Raw genomic sequence first — 20856 nt, forward strand, 5'->3', positions numbered from 1 at the left:
AAGCAGCTATGATGACCATTAAGGGGAACCCAGAAAGCTGAAACTAGCCAAACATTATGCCCTTGGGACAGATTCAATTACAATTTTAAATCTTATTTTTTTTTTTTTAAAAAAAAGCTCTATCACGTCCTCCACATTTTATAGATCTAAATAACTGCATTGGTATTTAGGTAAATTGGAGACATGTTCATGTCCCCAAGCCTACAGAAATATAGGCAGCCTGAGCCATGATGATGACAGTTTTGCTGTCACAATCAAGAGTGGCCTTAATAAGTAGCTTTGCCTGTGACAAATTACCACCTGGAAGAAAAACTTTACCTCAGCCATGCTAAAAAAATAAAAAGAGGAGTTCCTGTCATGGCTCAGCGGTTAACAAACCTGACTGGCACCCACGAGGATGCTGGTTCGATCCCTGGCCTCGCTCAGTGGGTTAAGGATCCGGCATTGCCGTGAGCTGTGGTATAGATCACAGATGCGGCTCAGATCCCGTTGCTGTGGCCCTGGCTTAGGCTGGCGGCAGCAGCTTCAGTTGGACCCCTAGCCCTGGGAACCTCCATGTGCCACAAGTACAGCCCTAAAAAGAAAGACCAAAATAAATAAATAAATAAATAAATAAATAAATAAATAAATAAATAAATAAAAATTAAAATACACATCCTCTGGCATTCAAGTGAATAATACTAAATATACTTATATTTTCTTTTTCATATTCTTTTCCATTATGGTTTATCACAGGATATTGAACATATTCCCTGTACTATTCAGTGGGATCTTGTTAGTTCTCCATCCTATATATAAGTTTGCCTCTGCTAGTCCCAGTCTCCTAATCCTTCCCTCCCCCTGGGCAACCACAAGTCTGTTCTCTGTGTTCGGGTGGCAGTTTTTTGTATTGTAGATCCATTCATTTGTAGCATCTTTTAGATTCCACATCTAAGTGATATTATATGGTATTTGTCTTTCTCTTCATGATAGGTCAGGCTTCTTCATTTTTCCATCAGAATGCCCATCTGCTGCCTTTTCACCTTTTATTTAAATGTATAGATCTTTCTTCAATCAACCACATAGAATATTGGCTCTTCTAGCAGCTATCAGAAGATTTAATCTTGAATTGACTTAATAGGAGTGTGTGAAGACATCTTCTCCAAGTTCTCTAGGAAGTCGAATCATACGCCTAGAGCTCATAGTCTTCACATTACATGTCTTCTTCCCTCCTGTCTCTGTACATACATAAGGTCATTACTAAGTAACCTTTTCACTTTGTGCCCTTGAGCACTGTTCAAGTTTACTCTAAGACATGGCACTTTGGGAAAATAAGGAAAGAATGACATTGAAGGACTGCAGTCACATTGTGTTAAATGTTACTTGATGTCTTCAGAATAAGGAGCTGTGCCACACAATTTTCATAGGAATTTGTACCAGATATTTATTTCTTGAGATCAATGTGTAAGCTTTTTTTATTGTACAAGGAAAACTATGTATCAGTTTCTTTTTTGTTGTGACTGTCCAGTTTACTTCCTGTTTCATAATAATACTCACCTATATCATTGGGTCGTCACCCGTTCTTTCCGTACTGGTGATCTCTGACTCAGTGATACTGCCTCAAACCCATTGTTGCTCATCATCAAGCAGACAGTAGTATTGTTCTTAACATTACTTTGCACAGTTCAGAATATTTTTATTTTTATTTTATTTATTTATTTATTTTGTCTTTTTGCCATTTTCTTGGGCTGCTCTCATGGCATATGGAGGTTCCCAGGCTAGGGGTCCAATCGGAGCTGTAGCCACCAGCCTACACCAGAGCCACAGCAACGTGGGATCTGAGCCACGTCTGCAACCCACACCACAGCTCACAGCAATGCCGAATCCTTAACCCACTGAGGAAGCCCAGGGATCGAACCCGCAACCTCATGGTTCCTAGTCAGATTCGTTAACCACTGAGCCACGACGGGAACTCCGAATATTTTTAATAATGAAATTCTCCATTTTGAAAATAGGAAGTAAAATTTCAAACCATCAGGAATGATGAACGAGATGAATGAAGAATAATGGAATAAATGTAAAGAGTAACATTCCTTAAGGGCATTTGAAACCCATTTTTTCCAAAAAGCTTGGTGATAGCCTTTTTTTTTGGCCCAGATATCCTCCACTTTGTCCCAGAGTTTATATTTTGTTATTATCAGTCAGGTTACATTGTTTTTTGTGAATTTTATTTTCAGCAAGTTTTAACTTTCTTGGAGTTTGTATTAGAGAACTCTTAACAGAATAGTTAAGCAATGAGGTTATACTTGATGACAGTGTGTTTATGTCATCAGTTTGTCCTATTCAAGCAGCCAAGGCTATTAGCCAAGTACATGAGGAGACTTCTATAGGCTAAATAAGATCTTGCCTATGAGGCTATCTTTATGAGAGCAAGAATGAGTCAGACTAACCATCACTCTAGGGCTGATGTTTACCTCGTGGAAGTCTTTGGACATCTTAGAAGACTGAGACTGAGAGATTAAGTAAATGTCAAAGACCAGAACAAATCAGCCTAATTGACAGTCTGTACCCAGGTCTTCTGATTATAATCCAGAACTCTTTCTGATATTCCCCAGATATCTTGCATAGGTTCTCTGAAACAATATATTTTTTTAAAAAAGGAAAAAAAAGAATGACCCAGCATTTCCTTATTGTTGAGATGACCATCCAGAGCATGATTTTGGGGTGTGGGGTATGGTCCTTGTCTCTGGAGCCAGTGGTGTAGATAGTTTGCTTTGAGATATACTCAAAAAAATGGGTAGGTACAAGGAAATGGAGATGGGGAGGACATCATGAGTAATAATGCACCCTCAAAAAAAGAAAAGTTAAGAAAACCATGGTAAATCTGCTCGATAAAATAGTATGTGGTCTTTTATGTGTTTAAGCTTGTACATTTCTTTAATGAGCTAAACCAGATATCTTCATGTAAACTGGTGTTGTTGATTTAACTTCTTTAACTTTTTATTCTCATCTGTTAAATGAGGATAATAATAGGGCCATGTTTTAGGATTGTTGAGAGGATTACATGAGATAATCCATGTGGAGAATTTATTAAGGCGTTCCCATTGTGCCTCAGAGGTAATGAACCTGACTAGTAACCATGAGGACATGGGTTTGATCCCTGACCTTGCTCAGTGGGTTAAGGATCCCGCCTTTCCAGCGCTGTGGTATAGGCTGGCAGCTGTAGCTCCAATTTTACCCCTAGCCTGGGAACTTCCATATGCCTCAAGTGTGGCCCTAAAAAAGAGAGAGAGAGAGAGAATTTATGACCTCAGCATTTTTCACATAGTAGAATGATATATGTGAAAAGTGTTAATGATTTAGGGAAAATGGCTGTAAATAACAATGAGAACTCAGAGTTGTATAGTTTATCGTTATTATGTGGATTCATTGATAGAAAAAGCCTAGAAGGAAACATCAATAGCAGATTTCTTTATTTTTTTGTTTTATTGAAGTATAATTGATTTACAATGTTGGGTTAATTTCTGCTGTAAAGCAGAATAATTCTGATATGAATATACACATACTTTTCATATTTTTTCCTTATGGTTTATCACAGGATATTGAATGTAGTTCCCTGTGCTATCCAGTAGGACCAGATATCTTTAAATCTTGAGATATAGGAGATTACTTTCTTCTTTATATCTCCTATATTATATACACTTTCTATAAAGTACATAAAATATGCTTAGGAAAATATAAAATTTATAAAACTGTATCTTAACCCCATTGATTGGAGCTTATCAATTCTTGGATCCTTGAAGGGAACTGGTATGGATTTATTTGCTTACAAACACTTACCTACTACTGTACATATCACATACACTAAGGAAATAGTGTATTCTAGTCCAAATGCTTTCCAGCCTTATAAGCCAGTTTATTCACTTGTACTGAAAATTTATCAGTAGGGGAATATGATCTTGTTCTTGGAAGTTTTCTCCACTCTCGGGTATTGAGATCTATAAGTCTTGATTCATCGTTGCTTTTTTTTTTTTTTTTTTCTCCTGAACCTGTGTCAAAGAAAAAGCCTGGAAGAAATATTGATCCTTGAAAGACATAGGGGTGTCTAACTATAGTAAGGGTGGCACCTAAGACCACAAGCATATTCTCTAGCACCTCATCACTACAGAAATCAAAAGAACCAGAGAGAATCTTCTCTACCCATGCTGTGATTAGCTATATTGAGGAGCAGTAAACAAGGAAAGGTTGTTGTCATCAATTTTGTCACTTACACTCATCAGTAGATGTTATTCCACTTTGACATTTTCAGTGATGCCTATAAACTAGTCCCTACCAGTGTGCCTTGCTCTTACCTTATAATTATGGAACACTACATGTATTCATCTAAATGAAGATTTTATACCCATGAGAACTAATCGTGACCAGGAGAGTTCTCAGGGTGTAAATCAATTATAATGAGTCAGCCTTCATGCTATACTCCACTGCTCTTAAAAACAAGGATGCACAGTTGAATGAGATCTTACTCCTCTGCCCGCTCCCTCACCTCTTTGATAATGAATTTTCTAATATGATATTGGGTCCAGAGAAGCTCTCCTCTGGATTGTAACCAAAATCCAGAAGTAGGCTTAGACCTCATCTAGTGACTAGAACAATCCTTTAGTTTGACAGAGGAGGAAACCACAGTCTAGAGAGATAGCTTTGTCCAAGGACCAAGAGTAGCACCCAGTTCTGTTTTGGTACATCTTGGGACCTTTAAAAGTTCATGACAGGAGTTCCCATTGTGGTGCAGTGGTTAACGAATCCGACTAGGAACCATGAGGTTGTGGGTTCAATCCCTGACCTTGCTTAGTGGGTTAAGGATCCCACGTTGCTGTGAGCTGTGGTGTAGGTCACAGACATGGCTCGGATCCTGAGTTGCTGTGGCTCTGGTGTAGGCTGGTGGCTACAGCTCCAATTAGACCCCTAGCCTGGGAACCTCCATATGCTGCAGGAGCAGCCCTAGAAAAGATAAAAAGACAGAAGAAAAAAAAAAAGTTCATGACAGCTGTTCCTTGGCCCTTACAATAATAACTTTCCAGCCTCAACTTCTTTCTTTTACAGAGGTCATCCTGCTTTGGAATATTTGTAGACCATATCATGAAATCATTTCTGATAAAGAAGAACTAGGGATAGAAGGACTCAAAATTGGTCTGTAAAGCATTTTAAATCAATGGTGACTATAAATCACTGCTTTAGGCAAACACAGTACCAGATAATTCTCTACACATAGAGCAGGCAAATGGAAGCATGTCCTTCAGAGGCTGGAGCAGATGGGTCATAATTCTGCAACGAGCATTACAGTCCTGCGTGTTTCTCAGTCATTTTTCCTTATTGCTTTCTGCCTGTGTTGCTTTTAGAAGCTTAGACCAAACCATTCATTGTTTAGGAAGTAGTATCTTTGATGTTTTCAAGGGCTTCATGCTGCAAATAAAGAATTTCCAATAAGTGTTACATTGGAACATTAAAAACAACTATACAACATTGCAAATCAACTGCACTTTGATAAAATAAATTTTAAAAAATAAAAAATAATGATTTGCTGTGGTGACATAGCATTTTTCACTGTCATAAAATCATTGGTCAACTGAGTGATCCTTGATAATGAAGAGAGTCTATTTTTTTTTTCATTTCATTTTTCACTCATTCACCATCTAGTTTGGTCGCCAACCATGTGCCACTTGCTGCAGATCTATGGATGCAGTATCTGTCCTCAGGGAGCTCACAGAGTGCAGGGGAAAGCCATATACATAAGGAAGTCATCATGATTTCATGTGACAGATGCCACAGTGTAAACGCAAAAGGCACAACAAAAAGGGTAGAAGATTAATAGAGGGAAACATAAATGAGCTGAAACTTGAAAAATGACTCCAAAGTGTGACAGGTAGACTTGGGGGAGGGGTGTACGATATAAATGCCACATAATATTCTGAAAGGAGCAAACTTCAGTTTAAAAGTGTTGGAAGGGCAAGAGAGTATGATATTCTTAGGGAACTGAAGATGGTTTAGTATCACTAAAGCAGAAAATGTGTTATAATAAGTGGTGCAGACTAAGACCAGATAGAAATATCATTAAAGGTCTTCAAGACTATGTTAAAGAGGTTAAATTTTTACTGATACAGTGAGAAACCACAAATTAAGATCAGGCAATGGATTAGTTGATCTGAATGTTAGAAAAACCACTCTTGGCACAGTCCTTAAGAAAAGCTACAGAACGGAGAACCCCAAGCCAGAAGAATAGCACAAAGGCCAGACACTACAAATCCCAAGCAAGAAACATTAGAGCCTAATGTTCTAAGGACATTGCAGTGAGAATCCCAGTGAGAAGGAAAAGGGAGAATAAATCCAAGTGCTATTTCACAAATGGAATCAATATGATTTAGAAATTGGGCAGGAGACCTGGAGAAAAGTGAGAGATCAAGGATGGTTCTGAGATTCAGGTTCTGGCAACAGGATGGACGGTCATGTCATTCATGATGATAGAAGATGTGGGAAAGACTAATGTGTGGGGAGGGTGAACACAATGGCTTTGCACATTTTGAGTTGGAAACTTTTGTTGGACATTCATGTCAAGATGTCCAGTAGGGCCTCTAGACTTCTCTGGTGCCAGCAGCCCCCAGACCAGAGTCCTGGGGCCATGGGCTCAGCCCACTACCATGGGCTCTGGGTCAAACCAGCAGTTTGCATTTGGCTGCACCAAGGCGCCAGAAGAGGTGCTGGAGGACGTGGCCCTGGCAGCCAAAGAGTCATTCGTGTCCATGGTTGCACTCAAACCCTGGTGGATGTCTTTCTGCACCAGAGTAAGCTGCATATGGGAGGCTTCTGGAGCCCGAAGGAGGGTGAGGCTGTGGAGTTCACCTTTAAGAAGTCTGCTAAGGGCCTGGAATCTGAGTCACCAACCCTGGTGGTGTGTTCTGTATCAGAAGCGAGAGGTGGCCCAAAGGGAAGAACATGCAGAAACACAGATCCAAGGAAGACAGGTGCTACAACTGAGGAGGTCTAGACCATCATGCCAAGGAAAGCAAACTGTGTGCAAATGACATATCTTGTGTATTTTAACTTTTTTTGTCATGTAAATATTCTGGTTTTATATTTTTGTGTATTTTAACCTAAGGCCCTCATTCCTGCACTGTGTTCTCAGGTAACATGAGCAATCTCAGGGATAAGTCGGCAGCAGCTCCAGGTCTACACAGCAGGAATACTGTTAGTTGCTGTATCACCAGAGAGAACAACTATTTGGAGTGTATAGCCTGTTGAACTACCTCATTTTTGCCAATTAGAGCTGGCTTTTCTGCCATAGTATCAAGAGGGGAAACCAAGATTAGGTGAAGGTCATCTGTATGTGTGATAACGGACTCCTGTTCCAGACCTCTAATCCCAGGGCACGGTACTTGCCTTAACTACCAGATCCATCCTTCCCTGGATTGGGCTAGGCCTACCCACACAACGGAGTGTATGCGTTTGTAAAAAATGCGAGTTGATAAGGATAGGTTTTAAGAATGCTGCTTCTGTATCCACCTTGAGCTGATGAACCAAGGACAAAATCCTTAACTTTTAACAATTCTGGGCTTTTTCTCCTTGACTTCTAGAGAGACCATCAGCGATGGTCTCTTTGTGGTTCCCAGAGCCAGTGTCCTGCCCTGTTGCAGCAGTGATAAGTGTCATAGTAGCTAAAGGAGAAGGGGGGGGCGGTCCTTTACATGCTGTGAGATCAGTGCAAACCTACCTCACTGTGTTGTAATGGGGCAAATGTAATAGAACGCATTGGGTGTGTGTGTCTTATCCTGGGTTCTTGTCTCCCCCAATTGGTGCCCCCCTCTAGTTATTGCATTTGTCTGGGTTTTGTAAGACTTCACAAGTACCTGATTTGGTAATTGCTAGGTGGCCTAGTTTGTGTAAATATAATATGTTGGTCTTCTCCATGTTCTTTTGGGGTTTTATTGTTTACAAACTTCTTTTTGTTATGAGTAAAATAGCCAAAGCATCTTTGACAGAAGGTTCTGTGCCAGGAAAAAAGATCTGAAACATAAGCTTGGGGACTCCTCTTCTTGAAGTGGGGGTCTTGAACCACACTTTCGTTTGTGTTCCTCTACCCCATTTCCTATTTTAAACAAGAACTTCTATCCTAAAAACTAGATTCCTATCCCCCCCAGTTGCCGTACACCTATCCACTAATTTGTGGGGTGTCTGCAATTCTTAAATGATTTGTGCAAAAATCCTAAGAAGAAGCTGAGACCGCTCCATCCCTTGTTCCCAGTCTCCTGAGTCAAGACCATTCCTTGATGTGATTCATGCCGAACAGACTGCTATTTTTGGATAAATTAAAACCTATTTCAATCTTTAATCCTAGGGTAGAGAGAAGCAATGAGGGGCCCTTCCACGTAGAAAGTGGGGTTGGGATACCAAGAAAGGAAAGACGAATGTATATCCAAGTCACTCAGGAACTTTTATGCAGGTGCAAGAAACTTATGTCAAAGTGGCCACAAGATTGCTTAATAGGAGATGGACGAATGTAACTCCATGTTTACTGCTAGAAACCAAAGCCTTGTGTGAAATCTTGAGTTTATGGAAGGAGGGAAGGAAAGCATGTACCCGTCTGTTCTTTGCCTCTTTCCTTCCCTTCATTCCTGAACTGCAGGAGATTGAGCCCTCCTGGGCTTTGGTGACCCTATCTGGGGAGTGTTTATTTGGTGGTTGATTTTGCTGTGCCAGGTACTTCCTTTCCTATTTTACCATCATTTTGTAATACATATGCTGACTCTTTTCCCTTCCCCTTCTTTTCCTGGAAAAATACAATGAATAAAGACGTACTGGTACTGGAAAAAAAAAAAAAAAGATGTCCAATAAGCAGTTGAATAAATGGGGCAAAATGAGTAGAGACACTGATTTAAAAGTCATTGTATATACCAATTTAAAGCTATGAAAAGTGTGAGCTATCCCAAGGAGATATAAACTAAAAGGAAAAGAAAGCTGAGGAAGAACCCAGTGAACACTAGTGATTTGAGTTGAGGAAAAGAAAGAGCATCTTCAAGAGAGTTTGGGAAGAATTAGCCAGAGTAATGTCCCCAGCAAGGTGGCCTCGGTCCCTCCCAACAAAGAACAACAATTAGCTCTCCATGAGCAAAAGCAACTCTGGGAGAACTCTCAGGTCCACTTAAGGAAACTTGAGCAACACAGTGGAACAAAACACCTGAGAACCTCACAGAAAGGGAAGGGAGACAGCTGGTTTCATTTGCATCATCCCATCTCCAAACCCACTTTGCTCCACCCCAAGAAAGGAAAAGTGGGTAAAAAGACCAGCTTTCAGTTGTTGTTGTTGTTGTTTTGGAGGGGTGTGGGGGGCTGGCCAAAAGGGAATGCCAATTGAAGGACATTTAAAAATATATATCACTTTTAAATAGCACAGACTTGAAATATTTTAATTGTTTTTATGAAAAAAGTTCATGGAAATGGATAATTTGCAGACTCTGGAAAGAAAGGGGGAATTGATAAATTTGAAGAACGGACTGAACAGAAGAATCCATAGAACAGGCATTTGTATGCAATGCAGCACATTTATTACGAACCAAGACGCTCACTGCTGTTGTGTTTGGCCTATAATTTTTTAAATTTGATTAAAAGAAAAACCTGGAGTTCCCATTGTGGCTCAGCAGAAATGAATCTGACTAGCATCCATGAGGACGCAGGTTCAATCCCTGGCCTCACTCAATGGGTTAAGGATCAGCATTGCTGTGAGCTGTGGTGTAGGTCGCAGACACAGCTCGGATCTGGTGTTGCTGTGGCTGTGGTGTAGGCTGGCAGCTGCAGCTCCAATTGGACCCCTAGCCTGGGAACCTCCATATGCCATGGGTGCAGCCTTAAAAAGACAGAAGAGAAAAAAGAAAAATCTATTTGAAGTCACTGAATTGCTTTGGGGGCTCTTTCATGAAAATGCTATTTAAAAAAAAACTTCAACTATTTATTGCAAATTTCAGATGCTGTTTTTTTCTTGATCAAGGGAAGTTAAGTAGATATAATGCTAGCCTTTGGTCCAGAAAAAAATTTCCTGTTCTCACTTCTACAAATGATCACATAGTGTCAGAAACAAGATTTCTTAAAGATCTTATGTATTATGACAATATACATTCAGCAGAAAACATTTTTAGAAAGAACCAAATAATGTGGGAACTGACAGTGCATTCTTAATAGAAAAAAAAAATCAGAATGGGCCTCCAGATGTTGCAACTCACTCATGTTATCATCGAGTGTGTGTACTATCGAAAGAACAACTTGAGGAGCGCCCACTGTGGCTCGGGTTAAGAATCTGACTGCAGCAGCTCGGATTGCTGCAGAGGTGCAGGTTTCTTCCCTGGCAAGCACAGTGGGTTAAAGGATCTAGCATTGTAGCAGCTGTGGTATAGGTTGAATCTCTGGCTCGGATTCAGTCCCTGGCCTAGGAACTTCCATATGCTGCAAGTGAGGCCATTAAAAAACAACAGTAACAACAACGACTTGAATCATTATCAGTAAGCCATGCTGGTTGAATCCAAAATGTCAGTTTTGATATACATGATAGAAGTAACTTGGAGTCTCTAGAAATGTGAAATATTTTTCTTCTTAAAAAATACCATGGGAGGAGTTCCCGTCCTGGTGCAGCGGAAACGAATCCTATTAGGAACCATGAGGTTGCGAGTTCGATCCCTGGCCTTGCTCAGTAGGTTAAGGATCCACCACTGCAATGGTCTATGGCGTAGGTCGCAGACACGGCTCGGATCCACTGTGACTGTGGCATAGGCCAGCAGATATAGCTCATATTCGACCTCTAGCCTGGGAACCTCCATATGCCGAGGGTGTGACCCTAAAAAGGAAAAAATATATATACCATGGGATAAAAAATGTGGCTGTATGTTCAGGCTCATGACAGGACCACCGCAGGATGGATCTTTGCGGGGCATCATACATACGAAATCCACTGGATTCACAGAACATGACAGCCCTGCCAGTATGAGACCAAGGGTGAAAAGATGTAGCCTTCACCAAAATAGGGAATAACAATCTAATTCAGGAAACATTCTGAGCTTCAAATAAGATTAAGGAGACAGACTTTGCAGGGCTTTCTTGTTACTTCTGCAGGAGCTGCAATAAACCTTGGAAACATATCAAAGGGAACTCCATTCATATTGTATATTCCTTAGAATCGGATTTTTCGAGAATGTTCTGGCAGTTGGAAGCAACTTTTTAAAAAAAAAATGTATATTACAACAATTTTTATTTTCTTGTTTGCACAAAAGCCTTTAATTTGTCTTTCTGGATCTTCTGTTCCTTCATTCAGTTTTCACTAATTAGTCATAGGATCTCCAAGGCATTGTATTAGACCATTCTAATCCAGAAGCAGTAACTACTGTTAATACAGGTAGGAGAACATAAAGGACTAAGGCAAGGGGTTCCTATCCTTCAGTCATTTATTCAAGAAGTGCTTTTGAGCTCTTGTTATGTGGCAAGAACTGTGCTATATTCTGGCCATCAGCCAGACGAAGAGACCAAGAGTAAGCTCATGGTTGAGGGTCTTAAGCACATGCTTAGAGAAGGCAATATGTGTGGAAGACATGCAGTCACATCAGTGAGTGAGGGATCAGTGTTGTTTTCTGAAAGTTGCATTTTTAAAGCCATAATTCTTGCAAATGTGTTGAAAATTGTCCTCAGAAGCTATTTTAACTTTACACAGACACAGCGCTTTTATAACAGGAAAGTGCTCATATTTTCAGCTCAAGTTCTCAAGTGGGGACAACATGGCAAACGCTTTTGCTAAGCTTAAGAGATGGATTTAAACTGCATTTTAATTAGAATTGCTCAAAGGAATGGTGAAAAGTTTTCTCATGATTGTCCGAGTCCATCAAAGGTTTTGCCTCCCTCTAAAGAAAGACAGTGTCATCCTTAAAATAGAGGAGAAAAAAGAGAAACTAATGTTATTGGTTGATGATATCATGAGGTTTCATTAAATGCTACAATAAAGTGAATTTTGATTTTACTTTTGGCAGTTATACTAATTCATAAAGAGAGTAAAGTCAAGAGATTAACACTGATGTACAATCTAATACTGGGAAAAGCATAACACACTACTGTATGAACATTTTTAGAACAAGCACCTACTGACCATGTTCAGTATCTTCTGCATTTTTTATATAGCAAATGTCTCTTCAATACTGATGGTCTGACAACACAGCTGATTAAATTATATTTAAATTTAGATGTCAACATTATTTTTGAATGAATCAATTAAGAAAGCCTGGGAACTATGTCTAGTCACTTATGATGGAGTATGATAATGTAAGAAAAAAGAATGTATACATGTATGTGTAACTGGGTCACCCTGCTATACAGTAGAAAAAAAATGTATTGGGGAAATAACAATTGATTACAATTTAAAAATAAAAAAATTAAGAAAGCATCAAACTGTTATTTTCACATGCCAAATGTCAACGTAATTTCTTCAAGTATAATCATTTTTAACTGTGGAAATATTCGTTCCTCAAAAAGAGGGCTATGGGGAATGCTGCCATGTTGAACAAAGTTGCAATTTAATAGAAACTTAATTAGCAACTATTGTTCAATGCTTTTTATAAACAGTGTTATATTAGGTACTTTGAGAGATAGAAAGATGAATTAGATGGGACAGCAACTCATCTAATATACAGAGCTCACAATATACAGTGGAAAACAGCTGTGACAAGTGTTTTAATAGCTGAATAAACAACATCCAAGCTGAAATTACTGCAGGGAGCAGAGAAATTAATTCCAGTTGGGGAAACCTTTTTAATTAGATACACCATGTGGAGCATTCAATGCAACAGGAGACAATAATACAAACATAGGACACGGCCTTTTCCTTCAAGGAACTTACTGTCTTCTTGGTGATAAGAATTATACATAAAATAGAGGATTCTATAAATAGAAAAAAGTATTATAAAATGTTCAGTTACAGAAGAACGAAAAATCTCTAATCAAAAAATAAAGGCTTTGAGAGTTCAGTAGAGGGAGAAATTGGTATCGACTGGAGAGAGTAAATGATACCTTGGAGAAGATGAACCATGATCTGGGCTAGAAAGTGCTGGAAATATTTGCAGAAGCAGCAGAAGGCAAAAACTGAAGTCATGAAAACAATGAACATAGGGCTGATTCCACCTTGTTCTGTGACCTTCAGAGGCTGGCCTGGCTGAGGAGTGTTGGAAGGATAGAATGACTGCATAAGAAGCCTAGGATGGAGGTTTTCCATGAAAGCCAAGATTAGGAATCCAGACTCGATTGTATAGGAACAGGAAATTCCTGTAGTTTATCTAGCAGTCCAGTGACATAAGGAAAGCAGCTAGAAAGGCATAGTAGGAAGATGAGTCTGGCAGTTACTGCTTTTCTGAATTATCGTTTTCTCTCAAGTTCCTCCAAACAGTTTGGAATCTGTAAAGCGTTAGACAGATGGACAATGTTATTATTACCTTAGACGCATACGGAGATCTAATGAGTGTGTCTACAGCCCTAACACTCATAGAAAGTGTTCTGTAGAACTTTGCAAGACTTAGAAGAAATCATTTGCTCAGCCTGCTCTACCAAAAAGGAGTGGATGAAAAGCAGATATAATAGATTAGCATTTGTTAAAACAATGTGAGAGAAACAGAAGTGGAAATGTTACATGAACAGAAAGATTTATGTCCAAAAGCATCTATCTCAGATATTTTAGGAACCTGAAAAATGTGCCCTGTAGTTGAAAAAAAGAAAAAGAAAGAAAGAAAACTTCCTTTTGTCAAGTCTTTAAAAAGGGAGAAATATCTTTGGGAATTACAAACTGGTCCTCTCAACTTTAATGCCTGACAAGAGACAGTCTTAACAGGTTGCCAGCAACCAGCAGAGCATTTACTGTGGGCAGTCATTGACAAGACCTTATGAAGGTAGATCAATTCAATTTCCGCCTAAGAGAGAGAAATAGATCTTAGTGATAAGGAGGTTATAATGTGGCTGAATTTTTGTTAAGTCTTTGGTGTCTGCTCTACTTGACATCCTTTTTAATAAGCTGCCTAGATACAGTCTGTGGGTCTTGCACGTGGGCACAGCTAATGGGTTTCTATTCATACATTAATTATTAATTAAGGATATCTCACCATTAATATGGAACCATCTTTCTGTAGCTGATAAACTCAGTGGTCAAAGGTCTGTGCTAATGGTGTCAAAGTAATGGAATTGCCCCCAAAGTGGACTCACTTTGTCCTGGAGCGACTTCTTCAGGTGGCTCACTCCTTTCCACTGAATCACAGTGCATGTTGTTGTCACTCAAGGAACCAGACAAGAATATGGAACAAAATGAATCCATCATCATGACTAGAAGAAAAAGTGCCCTTAAATCCTACCTACTTAGGCAAGAGTCCATGATGGAAAATAATATTTTAAAAGATGTATATACACACACACATATACCAACATATATACACATATATATCTGAGTCAGTTTGCTGTACAGCAGAAATTGGCACAACATTGTAAACCAGCTGTACTTAAAAAAAATAAATAAAGCCTCTAAGCACAGATGGGTCTGTCAGTCAAAAAACCAATTGGTTCATTCACAATACCTACTGTATTAAGAAAGCTTATGGTTTAACTGACTTGAACTTTTTTTTTTTTTACTCTATTAGTCCCAACAAACAAATTCACCCTTGAGACCAACAGTGTGTGTGAGAATATGTGACACTGGGGATCTAACAATCACACCAAGTAGGACCTGGGCAAATTGTGTTTCCTTTCTCTTATCCTATTATTGAAATCTGCACTGCTCTCTTTGACCCAGGAGAGCTCATTCTCTGCAGCTCCCACAGCTTCTCCAGCCACTCTTTCCAGGCCCCTATTAGTTTCTAATACATTTTATGTCCTATCGCTTCCTCCCCACTAATGCCCACATACCCATTCAAGACAATAAATTTAAGTCTATAGATGCCAGTGAGGCCCTCGAGGTCATAGAGAGACATGACCTCTTCAGTATTCAGGAAGGAAATAGCTCTCAGGCTCATCTGTATAATCTCCTGTCCTGTGTTCTTTGCCCTTTGTGTCACTGGGGCGTGGTGCCCCACCTTGACTTCCTGTGTCTGGGAAGGAAAGACACCATACTTGACCTGTGCCAGTGCAGCTGTGCTTACTGAAAACTCCACCCACGGCCCAGCCTCTCTTTTGCATGTGTGCTCAGCCTGGGGCAAAATATGAAAGATTTTCTTTAAAATTTTTCATTCTGTTCCTTTATTATTAATGACTTTCGAATGCTGCTAGGAAACCTTCTAACATTAGCTCCTTTTGGGAGTTTCTTGGTACATTGTCTGTCGGGCTATATTCCTGTTTCTAAAAATATGAATTCTAATCTTTAAGAATAGTCAAGTTTTCTATAAGTGTTAATAGCTACTAGACACTCTTTTGGTCATTTCTCTAATTTTAATAAAGGGCGTATAAAATTCTTCTTATGCATTCCTTTTCTGCTTATCATCATCTGTAAATCATTTTGCTTTTAATAAAACAGTAAGTTAAAAGAAATAAAAGAGCTCTGTGGCAAATAAATTCTACTGAGATGCTTATAAGTGTTCGAGTAAAGGATTCACAAGTTCATATGACATGTAATTTATTTTGATTCTCTTGTGCCATAAGGATCTTTAGACATGACACGCAACTTTATCAAGAAAGCTAACCATCAGATTAGTGGTCCATTTATAGAGAAAGACTCATTTCTCTTAGCCTGTACTTATGCAATGTTCAAATTATACTATGTTCTTTGAGTTTTTTTTTTTTTTTATTGATCCAGGTAATTCTTGCTTGATGCCTTTTCAATTAATGTTAGAGAATTTTTAGTAACTTTCCGACATTTTAAAATTGCATATTCCCTGGATAACAATTTTATTTGTTGTAATTTGAAAGCTTCAGATTTCCTAAAGATACATCAAATGCGGAAAGACAGCTGTGTGAAATATTATAGGCTACCTTAATTTCAGCCAAGCTCTATACTTTTCCTTTCTCTCATACTTGAACCTGTTTGTCACACTTAGTAAGCTTATATATCTAAACCGGTTGAGACATTTTATACTTACTGTATTCATAGTCTATCAATGATTTAAAATGTAAAATATTCACAATATGATGTTTCTTCCTGTTAATGTTAATAATTTATCTAGTAATTTTCTTCTTAGTAACATAATCTCATGTTTTATTACTAATCAAGTGTTTTATTAAATTATGAAATGGCAATATAGAAAATATTTTAACGATAAAGAGTTCTCACTTGTTTTGACACAAACTTTTTCAGTTTCTTAATAAAGAACAATTCAGTCATTACATCTCAATTTCAGTTTCAGCTACAAATACCAAAATCTTACCATTTTATTTATGTTAAGAAATAACAGATTATTCTCATCTCAAACAATTTTCGGAGGCATATCAGGTTAAACAGGAGCAACAGAGATTTTGATGAGAATAATGTGATTTCAAGATTGGACAGTAAAGATTGGGGCTTTTACTGTCTGGGAGATGAGCTACCAGGTGCCAATTTATGCTCCTAATCTGAGCTGTGTACCAAAGCCTGCCAGGTGCGAACTTGGTCATCACCCAATAGGGACAGTGCCTGGAGGAGCTCTCAGGCGTGATTTCCTATTACATCAGTGCAGCAAGGCAATTGGGCTATTGTCTCATTTAGGCTGCTACACTCCTAGTGGGAGCCTTACAGTTGTGTTTATTTTTATATTTTAACATCTGATGCATTTTAGTTTGAAATCCATCCACTCTGACCCGTGCATTATCTTGTTTTTTAATCGCAATTAAACGGATCTATTCATTCCACATTTTATAGAATTGAAGGGGTTTTTGGGGGGTATTGTTGTGTTTTTTGTTGTTTTGTTTTGTTTGCTTACTACTTTGCATGACCATCATTAACTTTATTTAACCAACATCCTCTTGTATGTCTCATAACATTTTCAATTGAATATGCTTTTAATTAAAGAAAATAGAATTTATGTCAACTTCACAATAAGAATTTATATATCTCTTGGCCTCAGAAGCAGATAACTTGGCATTATGCTTTTCCTTTCTGCTGGTGTGGCACAGACATAAATGGCTTGTACATTTGAGGTATTTTGTGTCAGCTTCTCTTTACCAGTCCGTGAAGCTTTTGTCCCCATTGTTACAATGATTTAAAGGGTGGATCATTTAGAAAGCAAGCCAAGTGGTCCCTATTGCATCTTGGCTCTTTGTTGCTTGGTAGCTGCAAACTATGTTGTTATGCTTTGTTGTAGATTTCTACATAACTCTAGGCATGATGCCTTATTTCACAGTTCCCTAGTGTTATTTTGGAAAAGTCCTCTACAAAAAATGCCAGAACTCAGCTTGAACTCTTGTCCCCTGTCAGGGAGAATCTTTCTATCAGCAGGATTTCTCAGCTGTTTAAAAAATTGCTCAGCGCTTTACTAGTAAATTTTGTTCCTGTGGAATATGCCAACTATATAGCTCACCCTAATTGTTCAACCAAAGAGCTTTAGAAGCAAAGTATTTTATCAGGAAATTTCAGTCTTTGCTACAAACATTTTTATGCACAAATTTTCATTTTAATTCACTAAAAAATTTTCCATTGTTTTTCAGTTCACCATCGAAAATGTATCAATGCTGAGACTTTCATTCATTGAAATGATGTTTTCGTTTTCCTTTAGGACAGTTCCACCTGCAATTAATAACAGTAACCTTCTAGAGAGTTCCCCCTGTGGCCCAGCGGAAACAAATCTGACTTGTATCCATGAGGATGAGGGTTCGATCCCTGGCCTCTCTTGGTGGGTCAGGGATCCGGCAATGCTGTGAGCTATGATGTAGGTCACAGATGCGGCTCAGATTCCACGTTTATATGGTTGTGACCTAGGCCACCAGCAGTAGCTCTGATTAGACCCCTAGCATGGCAACTTCCATGTGCCACAAGTGCAGCCCTAAAAAGCAATAATAATAATAATAATTTTTTAAATCAAGAGTCAGTATATTTTTTGAGATATTATATACAGCTAGACAGAGCTGACAAAACTGAGACAGAGAGGGGAAATTTCTTTAATCTAGTAATTAGTAAGATCCATCTTTGAATTAAGGTAGTCTCAATCCAGAGCCTGAATAGGCTCTGTGCCATATTTGATGAATGAGGAAGATCCAGCATTTTGCGTCAATATACCTCATTTGTGATAAAGCAGTGGTAACTAATATCTGAATAATATCTGAATGAAGACAATTCTCTACAGACATTTGGAGTTCCAAGAATCCACTGCAAGTTAATTACTTGGAATTCAGAACACGATGCCGCAGAAGGCTGGTGCTCTGACCAGCCCACACAATCCCATTTAAACTCTAAGATAGTTGAGATATAATGTATTTATGGTAACTAGTGTGGAAGCTATGTTGCTGCAATGTCAGAAATCAAGGAAGACATAAAAGAATAAGAAACTTAAAAAAATCTTGAATAGTATTGCTTGGATAATTGTTCAATTTAACTATAAAGTGAAAAGGTACATAAAGCTCTTTTGTAGGAATAGAGGACCTGGATTACAGAGCATAATAATATTTGATACAAGAAAAACTTGGAGGTTGAGAAATAGAGGAGACAGGTGTGAATAGGAGAGAAAGAGCTTGTATACAGAAAAATGTTTAATTGCACACAACGTTAACAGGTCATATACTCAAAGGGCTCCATACTTGAAGAATAGAATATGTTTCATGGAGAAATACACACACACACACACACACACACACACACACACGCCACATTTCAGCTTCCCTCTCTGAGCACCCATCATTATGTTAATGAGAGTTGGACTATAGTCCCAAAGACACCCACACCTCAAGGACTGTCCCATGGTACACAGTTTTCTGAGTTTTCAGCCTAGGAAGGAAAAGAGGAGACTGAATGGGAAAACCAAGCCTGCACTTCTTAAAATCCAACCCAATGTTTGGGAATATCAAAATTTAGTTTTTGTGGGCTTAAGCAGGAGTATTAGCAATTCAGTTAATTAATGAGATAGTGTAGGCAAAATCCATAGTAGATTGTGCAGCACATAGTAGATGTCCAATAGTTGGAAGTTAATAGTATTACTGGGAAAAATTGAGGTGCTTACCTAACCTCCCACCAGAGGAACAAAAGAAAAGATAGTGGGTATTCACTTAGTGTGTCTTAAGGCACTTGTTTTGGATTTCAGTTTGAGATTTAGACAATATAACGTCCAATGACTTTGTCTTTCATTTTTTGTAGTTGAATTTTTCATCATCCTTTCTCTAAGGCATGTACATCTTTTAATCAATTCATTTCTATACTTCACCCATTCTTGAAATTTTGAGTGTCCAGTCCTCTTTATGATCTTAAAAATCATTCATTCCAAAGAGCTTTGGCTTATGTATGTCACATCTATTAGTATCGTCTAAGTTAGAAATCAAAATTAAGAAATGTTTTAAAATGTGTCAAACATTTTGAATCACAATTTTAAAAAGTTTATGCTCCATTTATAGTTACTATAAATATTGACTATATTCCCTGTGTTGTACAATATATCCTTGCAGCTTATTTTATATCTAATAGTTTGTATCTCTTAATCCCCTAGTTTTATATTTATAAATTCTACCCACAATAACAATTTACATATTAATATAAAATATTCTGTATCAAAATTTAATTTATATATAAAAATTAGTAAGAAAAGTGGCACTGTTTTACGTTTTTACAGATCTCTTTAATATCTGACTTAATAAGAGATAAATTCTCATTTCTGCTCCTGCACTTAGTCTATTACAATATGTTGTATTGGTTGAGGTATATGAAGAAAATCCAGAGACACATACATATGTAGTTGGAAAAGGCCATATTTTGATAGCCTTTTCAGAAAATTATGGATATTCTTTGATATGACACCTAAACTCAAGTCATTGTTTTATTAAAGGTGAGTTGCAATGTGGAATCTTAAACCATATTGATAAACGTTGATTAAAACTCATTATCCTCTTCATACTTTGTATAGATTTTTTACCTTTGTATGATTTTATGACATCACACATTGGTCATTTGGAAAAATACTGGTTTACCAAGTTATGCAGATCTTTCAAATGTTGACACATTTCACTTTAGCAACAACGAAAACAATTACTTTTGTTAATATCACAATCAGTTTTATTTGAAAAGTCTTTTAGATATTGGGAAGCTGTCATGCTCATGGTACCAGATGCAAGCCTTCCAAAATTCAGATTTTTGCTTGAAAGCTCCTGTTTTATCACTGGCAACAAACACTGTCATTTGTTTTTACTTGAAGTGACAGCTTGCTTTGTTCATTTTTGAAAAAAAGATGTTTGTGAAAAACTGAAGCCTGCATGACCATAGTTTGTCAGTCTTTCTTTCGCTTGAAATGGTATTCCAGGAAAAAGCAACTAATCCAGCTCACAGACAGTTGAACAGTCTTTGATGTGCAGCAAATATACTTCATGCATACTTCTTGTTTCATCACACAGAATTTTTAAAAAAACATGTATTTGAGGGATGAGATTTAATAAAACTGATAGTTATTTTTATTGACCCAACAAGGAAATTCTTCAGTGAGGCAAATGCTTTTTTTAATAAACTGCAGTTTAAAACCACTAGTCCATTAGTGCAGTCTGATGTAACTCCCTCCATTCTTGCTAAGGTGCACCACCACTGCAAATGACAACGTAAGCCAAGCCTGTAATATGTATGTACTGTTATGAAAATAGTATTGATCCTATCCAAAACCCTCCAGGGGCCCATGGACCATATTTCAAGGAATGCTGCTGTACAAAATACCTCTTTCAAAACTGATCTAG

At 38.1% G+C, this 20856-nt stretch overlaps 1 protein-coding gene and 1 pseudogene across 17 annotated transcripts in view; both read left to right on the forward strand.

Annotated features, from left to right (window-relative positions):
* The window catches only part of DTNA (dystrobrevin alpha), a 424974-nt gene that overhangs the window by 132442 nt on the left and 271676 nt on the right, over positions 1-20856 (forward strand). The gene's annotated exons all lie outside the window — the stretch shown is intronic.
* Positions 5861-7074, forward strand: LOC125133369 (protein lin-28 homolog A-like; annotated as a pseudogene).

This window comes from Phacochoerus africanus, chromosome 8 (assembly GCF_016906955.1).
Source record: "Phacochoerus africanus isolate WHEZ1 chromosome 8, ROS_Pafr_v1, whole genome shotgun sequence".
Lineage (NCBI taxonomy): Eukaryota > Metazoa > Chordata > Mammalia > Artiodactyla > Suidae > Phacochoerus > Phacochoerus africanus.